Raw genomic sequence first — 10,245 nt, 5'->3', positions numbered from 1 at the left:
TGAAGAGGAAAATAATCAACTAAGAGATCAAATCTTAAAAAGAGAGTTGGAGGCCCTGGCAACCAAGAAGAACTTTAGGGATAAGCTGGATTTCTCCTTGCACCTTGTGTCTTGTTATCTGAAACCTGTGGGCTAAAATCAGCAGGCTTTCTTGCTCTGGTACTTGTTGGATGTGACTAATAGGGGCCTATCTGCTAGACTCTAGCAGCCAGAGGGAAGACTGTGTCCTTGAATTGGAGATCTCTGCTCTTTTTCGTCATTTTTCCTATGTATAGGTCTCCTGAGTCCTAATTCTCCCCTCGGTTAGACCATTTGGTCTAACCTCAGGTCTACCACTTCACTCCCCCTTGGTTACTGCACACACTATTCCTTGTGTTTTCTCTACTCCATTCATGCCTTTGCTAATGGTTCTTCCCTCCCTCCCTCCCTCCCTCCCTCCCTCCCTCCCTCCCTCCCTCCCTCCCTCCCTCCCCCTCTTTCCTTCCTTCCTTCCTTCCTTCCTTCCTTCCTTCCTTCCTTCCTTCCTTCCTTCCTTCCTTCCTTCCTTCCTTCCTTTCTCTTTCTTTGTTTTTTTTTCAAGACAAAGTCTCTCTGTGTAGCCCAGGATGTCCTAGAACTCACTCTGTAGACCAGGCTGGCCTTGAACTCAGAGATCTGCCTGCTTCTGTCTCCTGAGCACTGGGATCAAAGGCATGTACCTCCTGGCTTTGGCCTTTTTCTTAAAGCCTGCTTAAATGAATCTAATAGGCATGTATTATCAGTACATACAACAATATAAGACTTCAAAGGAACCAGAGTTTTTGAAAGGAGGAGAAAATGAGAAAGAGAAATGTCTTCCCCACTTCCTATGTGAATGTGAGAAACATGGTCTCTGTTTGAGAGACATACCAAGAAAATGTAGGAGAACGAGGGCTTGGCTTAAGCAGTAAAGGGGAAAAGGTGTTCCAAGATGAGAAATTCACAAGTTATATATCAAGAAAGGCAGAGGGGAACAGGGGAAGGATTTAGAGGATGAGGAATAGTGGTTGAATTAGATGGGGGAGATTTAAAAGAATGTAATTTAAAAGAATTGTGGAGATAAGACTCGATGGTATGAATGGTATGGGAGGCTTCTGGGAATTGAAGTAGTTGGGAATATAAGCAGGCTCACTTTTTTAGCCCAAATCTACCAGCACCTATTATATGGTGTTCACAAGGCTAGGCTAGGGATCCCTGGATAATGCAGTAACAGTTGACACCCAAGCAGTGACTTAACAATAAGCTGAGTATGTGGAGCACCTACCTCTTGACAGAGTCTCCTAGAGAAAAACCACCAACCCATGGGCTGCCAGTGTGTAGAGACTTGTAGAAACATAGGCAGCTAGATCCCTTCCCACCAGAGCACCCATTAGTCCTAGGAAAGACTGGCAAGTATGGACAAGAAGACCGCAGCTTTCCTGTAAGAATCAAGAAGACCGACCTTGGTCAGCATTTTGCCTTCTATGACAAGGTAGGACAAGAGCCCTCTATCTGGGTTAGAGACAGAACTGGGGCCATGTGACCACCAGGACTGGTGGTTGTACATCTTACACTAAGGTTCTCAGAAGGTTAGTGATGGAATTGTCCCAGCACAATCTCGGGACTCCTACAGACAAGACTTTTTCTAGTTTTATACACTAGCAGCTATTTTGAGTCATAACTAGTAAAGCCAGTATAGGACCCTTGAGTGATAACCCTTGAAGGAAGCATCTATGTAGTACTTTATTGTAAGTATTCTGATCATTTGTGTGTGCTCCTTGTATGCCAAGCACTCAGACCACGAATTATCTAATTTAATTCTCATAAAAATGCTATGAGACAGATACTATTAGGATCTTCCTTTTACAAATGAGGACACTGAGTTACAGAAAGGTCATGTCATTTTCTCTGGGTACAAAGGCAAGGGTCCATAAAATCAGGATTCAATTCTTATCAGTCTAATTCTATGTTTTATATTATGTATCATCTATAGTATCATTAAAACTATTGTAACTTGGGGTCTGGAGAGATGGCTCAGCTGTTAAGAGCAATAGCTTCTCTTCCAGAGGACTTGGGTTCAATTTCCAGCATCCACATGGCAGCTCACAACTGTCTAACTCCAGTTCCCCAAAATCCCGACACCCTCCCACACACAAATGTGCACATAAAATAAAAACTTAAAGTAAAATAAAAAACCATTGTAACTTATGTAAGTTACTATTCTATAAACAGAGTAAAATAGAAATATGCTATATGCTATTTTTTTTACTATATTTACTATACCTGACTTTTCACTTATAAAATTTAAAAGGAATAGATTTCTTTTCTTTTCTTTTCTTTTCTTTTCTTTTCTTTTCTTTTCTTTTCTTTTCTTTTCTTTTCTTTTCTTTTCTTTTCTTTTCTTTTCTTTTCTTTTCTTTTTCCGAGACAAGGTTTCTCTGTGTAGTTTTGCTCCTGTCCTGGAACTCACAAAGATCTGCCTGGCTCTGCCTCCCAAGTGCTAGGATTAAAGGCATGCACCACCACCACCCAGTGATTTCTTTCTTTCTTTCTTTCTTTTTTTTTTTTGAAGCAAGGTCTCATGAAGCTCAGGTTGGCCTCAGACTTACTATATAACTGAGGATGGCCTTGAATTTCTGATCTTGCCTCCATCTCTCCAAATGTTAGCATTAGAGCTGAGTCATAGGGATCAGGCTCAGGGCCTAGTGCATGCTAGGTGACCATTCTATTAACTGAGCCCCGTCCTCAGCCCAGGAAAAGTTTGTTTTGTTTTGTTTTTTAAACAATGTACTTTTAACATTTCAGTAAAGAATTACTTTTTCAAGCCACGTATGGTAGTATATACATCCTGGCACTCAGGAGGCTAAGGCAGGAGGATCATCTTGAGTTAGAGAATGTCTTGTGCTATAGAGTGAGACTCTATCTCAGAACAACAAAAATATACAACAGAGGTATGGTAGCACATACCTATAATCTCAACACAGTCGGAAGCAGGCTACCCTGGACAACATAAGACTCTACTTTAAAAACACTGCCACCACCACCACCAATCAGAAAAACAACAAGTATACAACAAGTATATTCCTAGACTATTGCGGGAAATAAACCATGACATTTTAAAAATGATAATCACAAGAGTGATTTTAGCTTTCAACGTTATCAGGTTTATAGGTTGTGATCAATAAATAAATGTTAACGAGGTTTTCTTCACTAAACACTCCTCGTCTTTGTCATTCAATCTTCTTGCCTTCCTGATCCTCCACTCATCACAAAACCTCTCCTTTCTTATGTTTACTGCCCCTGACACCCCTTTTTTTCCTTTAAAACATTCCTTTCTGCTTCCTCAGAGCTTTTTGTCATTGACAGAAATACAAATTCTGTCTTTATTCCTATCTAATTATTAACCCTTAACTTTAATGCAAAGAAAAAGCACAGTAAAGTTCTTGTGAAATTTGTGTGTATGTGTAATGGCCTCCTGCAGCCATCTAATGAATGTGAACCATTTTGTTAGTGAGGAAATGGAGACTTGACCATGCTAAATGAATACTGTTGGTGTCTTGATTTCCAGTGTTTGTGTTGTGGCCATCTAGTGGCTTCAGAATATGGTGGTAGTTGGGGAAGGTACTTGTAATGGCTATTCCTGGTTGTCAGTTTGACTATATCTGGAACAAACTGCAATCCAGAAATGCAGAGCACACCTGTGGGAGATTACTTTTTCTTGGTTTCAAGTGGATGAATCTACTTCTAGTCCAGACCTTTTTTTTTTTTTTTTTTTTTTTTTAAAAGATTTTTTTATTTATTATGTATACAGTGTTCTGTCTGCATGTATCCCTGCAGGCCAGAAGAGGGCACCAGATCTCATTACAGATGGTTGTGAGCCACCATATGGGTGCTGGGAATTGAACTCAGGACCTCTGGAAGAACAGCCAGTGTTCCTAACCTCTGAGCCATCTCTCCAGCCCCTAGTCCAGACCTTTGAAGTAGGAAGACACATACCTTTGATTTGAATCTTGAGGTGGGAAGATACATACCTTTAATCCAAATCTTGAGGCAGGAAGACATACCTTTAATCTGGGCCATACCTTCTGCTGGAAGTCTATATAAGGACATAGACAAAGGGAGCTTTTGTCTTTGCCTGCTTGCCCTCACCTTGCTAGAACATCCATTACACACACACACACACACACACACACACACATATATGGAGAGAAAGAGAGATTCATTCCTTAAGTTCTGTGACTCTAGAGAACCCTGACTAATACAGTACTTAATACAGAAAATATTTTACAGAAAAGAAAAAAGGATCAGAAAAATGGAATTTTCAGAAGTGCTACTTAAAGGTCAGTGCTATTTTCTCTGGGAACTTTTGTAAAATAATCAATGCATATACTTAACAGCAGGACTAAACAGATCTTATCACTTTTTAATTGTGTGTGTATGGTGTGTGTGTATATATGTGGTGTGCACATATGTGTGCAGGTGTAGGCGCACGCCCCTGTTGCACACATGTGGATGCCAGAAGAAGGTGTTGGGCATCCTCTTCATTACGCTTAGCCTTATTCCTCGAGGCAGGCCTCTCCCTGAACCTGGAGCTCACAGTTTTGACCAGGCCGAGAGTCAACAAGTTCCAGGGGTTCCTTTGCCTCTGCCTCCTACAACGCTGGGGTTGCAGGCATGTGGGACGTGGTATGCGGGTGCTGGGATCTGAACTCAGGTCTTCGACTTTTCAGCCCCTTACCCTCTCAAGTTAATCTGCTGGCTTCTCAGCATGACTGTGACATATGTAATATGCTGTTCATCATTTATCAACATTAGGTGCCCTGTCCATTTTGAATCCCTTCTCATTTTTTTTTAATGAAAACAGTCTTGCTAATTTACTAGCATTTAAAAAAAATATAAAACTTAGATGATGTAACTATTTGGCATGAAGATTGCCTCGTCCTCTACACCAGTGCTCAGGTGGACTTTTTGCTGATTGTGCTCACTTTGAGAAGGTTGAACATAAGAGAAAGGAGCCCAGGGAAGCAGTTTAACAGTTTGTAAGACTTGGTACATGTCTGCTAATGGAACCTCTATTTTAACTCAAAACTCGGAAGAAGCCAATCCCTTTCCCCCATCAATTCTGTCCTCTCTTCCTCTCCCTAATCTTGTCCCAGTAACTGTCAACTGTGTCCTTACTCTTAGCCAGCAAAACACTCTCAAATTTTTCTCATTAAAAAGTAAAGACAAAATCAATAATGTCCTCCTTCAGCCAGTCTGGCTCAGCTCGACTTCTGTGACCTCCACAGCCCAGCCACTTAAAAATGGCACCACAGTCTTTACCCCCGGCTTTTCTCCCTTTGATGGAGTGTTTGTCTATTTTTATGCAGCCAGACTATGTCACTGGATGGAAGCTGAGCACAGAGCAGAGTTGTATATCAGATGCTGAGATGTAGTCATCCCGAACACAAGTTCCCAGTGATTGGTTGGTTGATTGATACAGGGTCTCACTGTGCATCCCAGTCTGGTGAAGTCACCATCCTCCTGTCTCAGACTACTAGGAACTGAAAGTATAGGCAGGCACAACACTCCCTCCAGCCCTCAGGGATCTTGCTATAGGAGCTTATAATGCCACTCAAGAGAAGAACCTTCCAGATGAAGGGCTCACAAACATTTCCCCGTCCTTCCCTGTAAGCTTTCTCTCCAGGCTTGTGTTTCTTCTTTCTAAACTTTTCAGTCTGGAGACTCATTTCTTTTCTTCAACCATTTTCCATAAAAGTTTCAATCTTTTACGTATTTCGTGTCATCACGCCTCAGACATCACCTGAGCGAGCATTCAGTCAAGTCCTATGAATGAGGTTAAAGATGGATCTCTCAATGGCGACTCAGTCCTGTTCTACCCATAACAGTGGTACACATTGCAATGAGAAGCAGTTGCTTTCTGCAAAAACAAAAATCTGCATATTTCTCTACGAAATACATTTTCTTTTTTAGGGCAATTTTGTATTTATCTTTATGTACAGAAAACCTAACAATGAGCATTTAATCGTTTAGAAGTGTGTTCTTTGGCCTTTGCTTTTTCTTGCTTGGCAACCTGAGCCCCAGATTTGGGACCCAGGACATTGCCCTGCCAATGGCAGCAGATCTCATGGTAGCTGTTGTCGTTATTGGTCCAGATATCTTCTACCAGCTTAGCCCGAGAGCCTTTGCCTTCTGAGTTAACCTGTGTGAAGGCCACAGTGGTGCATTGTCTTCCTGAGCTCCAGCCGCCCTGCCCCAGCCTGGCCTTCCTCTAGATGATGCAATAGAGGACTCCCATCTTGAGACACAGGGCAAACAGGAAGACCAACAGCTCAATGGGGTCTATGTTGTAGGCAATCACCAAGAGGGGAGCCTTCTTGTTCTCTACCAAAGCTGTGATTGTCCTGCTTGAAAGGACAGGTGGTCTCTTAGTTGGGACATCCCCTTTGCCAGCAGCCTTTGCTTCTTCTCCTGCTTTGTTTCTGGCCTGTCCTTGTGGGCAAAGTTCAGCAGCTGGGTAGCTGTTTGCCGGTCCCAGGCCTGGGGGACCTGGTCAATGGCAGAGGAGGTACTTTGAGCCACTTATGGAGGATGGCCCTTTGCCGACGCAGCCTGAGCAGCTGGGCCATTTGACAAAGCAGGTGAGATCTCTTTTGAGCTGGATGTCCAGTCCAGTGCCGAAGTTCTTAGGCCTTTCCTCAGTGAGGACTCACCACCTTTTTGGCCTCCCGTTTCTTGACGATGCTGGCGGCTGGGGCTACCTCCTTCCTCTTGGCCTTCTTTTCTTTGGGCACTTTGCTCTGCTGGAGGAAGGCTTCCTAGCCCCCTTAAAAGACATTTGGGCCTTTTCATAGGAGAACAAGAGATTCCTGTTTTCTTTGCCACAAAAAAAAAACAAAAATAACAAACAAACAAACAAACAAAAACAACAAAACAAAACAAAAAACCCACCTCAACATTTTTATCAGTTCTTTGAGAATTTCATATACTGTTTTGATCATACCTCCCCCTCCCCCAAATCTTCCCAGTCACCCATCTTCCTTACCCTACCTTCTGTCTTTTCTTTGCCACTTTGAGAAAAAAGTTTTATGAACTTTAATCAGAATTAGACTCAATGTGTCTTCCGTTAGGATTTCTGAATAGCAGGTAGCCACAAATCCAGTTGAGTCCCTTGACCTTGATAAGCTTTATGGTTGCTGACCCATAGCTTTTTATCTGCTCAAACTCACTTGTGCAGCTGTGATAGTTGACCTGTGAGAATTTGGGTGGGAGTATGATTTCTGGAGGGCCCAGCATCTCATGCAACTACCACCCCCGTGACACTTTACATACTCTCTTCATGGGAAAAGGGCAATGGGGATGTAGACAATTTTAGAAGGTTGGTAATTTACTTTTTTTCAAGCCAGGGTTTCTCTGTGTAGCTTTGGTGCCTGTCCTGGATCTCGCTCTGTAGACCAGGGTGGCCTCAAACTCACAGAGGTCTACCTGGCTCTGCCTCCCGAGTGCAGGGATTAGAGGCGTGCACCACCCCACCCAGCAGTAATTTACTTTTATTACAAATTAACAAGGCCAGAAAAACAGACATGGCTTGGGACCTTGTTGTTCATCTGGCTTTTCTTCCTATCAAGAAGTAGAATTCAGGTTTCTACCTCCTTTTGTCTAGGTTGGCCGGGAGGCTGGGCAATACAGCAAAAGCGATGATAGGGAAATTATGGGTTAGGCCTTCAGAGACATTGTTCTCACTCTCCTGTTGTCACGGAGAGAAACCTGGGTGAGCCTTTCTAGGATGGGAGGTGACATGGAGAAAGATGCCCAGCTGGCACCAGCAGCAACTTCCAGAAGAGCCGGTAGCATAAGTTGCCTGGCCCAGTGGATTCCTTGTTCCACAACTATCAAGAGCTTCAAGATGCTGAGAGCCGAAAACAAAGCAAGCATGTGCTCTCGAGAGAACCAGTCCCGATCACCTGGAAGACTGTCTCGGGTCGAGTTCCAGTACGCTCCTAGCTAACCGTCAATACATGGTTGAGTCCATTTGAAAACAGGAATTATTTCCAAGTCCAGTCTAATACTGACTCAGGCTAGCTAATAAATGAATGTTGGTTGAAGCCACTAAGTTTATGATAGTTTATTAGGCAGCAATAAACAATAAATATAAACTCCCTTATCGCCTATCAAGGATTCTTGAAACCTGAGTTGTTCAGCTTCACCACGCTTGCCCCTATCTGAGGAGGGCTGGGGGATGCTTCACTCTGTCACACATTCCCTTTACACACCTACATGTGTGGACTATTACTAATTGTGTGACTTGGATCACACTTGAGTTTTTCTTTGATTTTGAGATAGGGCCTTGGTATGTAGGCCTTGAACTTGAGATCCTCCTGCCTCAGCTTCTTGAGTGTTGCAATTCCAGGTGGGCACCATGGGAGAATATCCCTTCACTTCCTTTTGTGCCCATATTTCCTCATGTGCAAAGTAGAGATAGGTCTGTGGAACTCGCATGTCCTGACACCTGAACAGTACTTAGCCAATGCCTTGTTGAACTGTGCTGTATGCAACCACACCGCCCTTAAAATCCAGGATGAGACTTGCAGCAGAGCCACAGAAGGCATGTACCCAGAGAGGTGAGAATGGACGTGGCCCCGCTTACTGGGAAGGACGGGGAGGAGGCAATGAGCCCTGGAGACAGTCAGGCTCTTCTTCCTTCATAGCTCAGCACCACCATTGTTCTGTTCCTCTGCATGACACTCCATCCAGCATTAGCTTTGTTGGTGTAAAGCATCAATAACAAAGAGAGTCTATGGAGTGTCAGTGGGAGGGTTGCACAGAGACTCAAACCAAGCTCTGGGGCCTATGCCTACCACATGATATTTAACATGTGAGTGTTGGTCAGAAATGCAAGCCAAGGTCACTGAGAGGAAAATGACCAAATTTGCTTTGTATTGGACAGTATTGGGAAACCTCGGGATGTATGCTTCCCAAGCCTCCGAGCAAACCATGACAGCCTGTTCTAGCAGCAACTTCCCTTAAAAAGAAAGAGACCAAGCAATCCCAGTTTATGATCTACCATTTAGGCCCCAGGAACACCTTCCATCTTTATCTTCAGCCTACTGCCCCCTTTCTTCCTTACTCTTAAGTTTTAAAAAAACCTATGTGTTCATCATTTTTTTTTTTTTTTTTGAGTGCTTGGGAGTACACAGTCATACATAGAGATTCTGATTAATAGGAGCTTCATGCCATGAACCAGCAATCTCAACACACCGAGAGCGTGAGAAGAGTTGCTGAAGGCTTCCTGGGGGAAGTCATATTTAATGTGTAACCTATAACATAGATGAGTGACATCAACTGAGCTGGGGGCTGAGGGAGAGTGGGGGTGAGTGCAGCTGATGAGAAAGAGATCGGAGGCATCATTTACAGTTGCGTAGAAGGAAGAGAAAACTTGGAACTTGGGAATTTTAAAGTAGATAGATATTGATGAAAAAATGAGTTAGAAAGTGGAAGTGGTCAGAAAGGAAGCTAATGGAGGTAATTTGTTTATCCGGTTAAGAAATTTGACCTTTATCCTAAGAGCAATCAATGGGAAATCATTTAGTATTTAAACAGAAGAGTGACATTTAGAAATAGCATTCCCTGACTATAATATGAGGAACAGAGGGCAGGTCAGAAGGCTTGCCACTTGTTATTGTAAATAAAGTTTTATTGGCAGCCATACACATTAATTTGTATTGTCTTTTAGGTCTTAGGCGTCCAGCTTAGTAAATGACCATCTGGCTCACAAACCCTGAGCTATTTACTACCTGGCCCTTTTAAGAATATTTGTTGAGTTTAGGTACTGTTAATATAACTTGGAGGAAAATAATAATAGCTAGCTAGCTTTGGGAAAGGCACAGGAGGAATTTTGTAAAGGGGGTTTGAGGAATTAATCACACAATTCTTGTTGGATTTTTAAAACATTCTGTTAATTATTCAGACATCTGATTTTAGCTTTACCTTGGGGACTCCACTCCTATAAGAACCAAGATTACAGTTGTAATATAAACAGCTAAGGGTTAAGTGTTGTAAATGAGAGAGAAGGCCAGGGGCCAAGCACAGTGGTTCATGCCTTTAATCTTAGCACTTGGGAACCTGAGGCCATCCTGGTCTACACAATGAGTTGCAGGCTAAGGCTACCCAGTGAGAACCTGTTTAAACTGTAGATTCCTTATAAATTATTATTATAAGAAAAAGATTCCTTAACACTCTCTCTCTCTC

The 10,245-nt window shown here is 42.8% G+C and overlaps 1 protein-coding gene across 6 annotated transcripts in view; it reads left to right on the top strand.

The window, feature by feature from the left end:
• Positions 1–1,291: 1,291 nt before the first annotated feature.
• Positions 1,292–10,245, top strand: part of Tlcd4 (TLC domain containing 4) — a 66,865-nt gene continuing 57,911 nt past the window's right edge. For 4 of the 6 annotated variants that reach the window (XM_076574883.1, XM_076574882.1, XM_042279812.2 and 1 more), the window contains exons 1-2: positions 1,292–1,489; positions 4,288–4,337. The gene's annotated coding sequence lies outside the window, so the exon portion shown is untranslated. The remainder of the gene's footprint in view (positions 1,490–4,287; positions 4,338–10,245) is intronic. The other 2 variants (XM_042279814.2, XM_006977848.4) reach the window with 1 other exon arrangement.

The sequence above is a fragment of the Peromyscus maniculatus genome, chromosome 6, assembly GCF_049852395.1.
Source record: "Peromyscus maniculatus bairdii isolate BWxNUB_F1_BW_parent chromosome 6, HU_Pman_BW_mat_3.1, whole genome shotgun sequence".
Taxonomy (NCBI): Eukaryota; Metazoa; Chordata; class Mammalia; order Rodentia; family Cricetidae; genus Peromyscus; species Peromyscus maniculatus.
The sequence above is the reverse complement of the archived record's forward strand: the minus strand, read 5'-3'. Positions and strand labels throughout refer to the sequence as shown.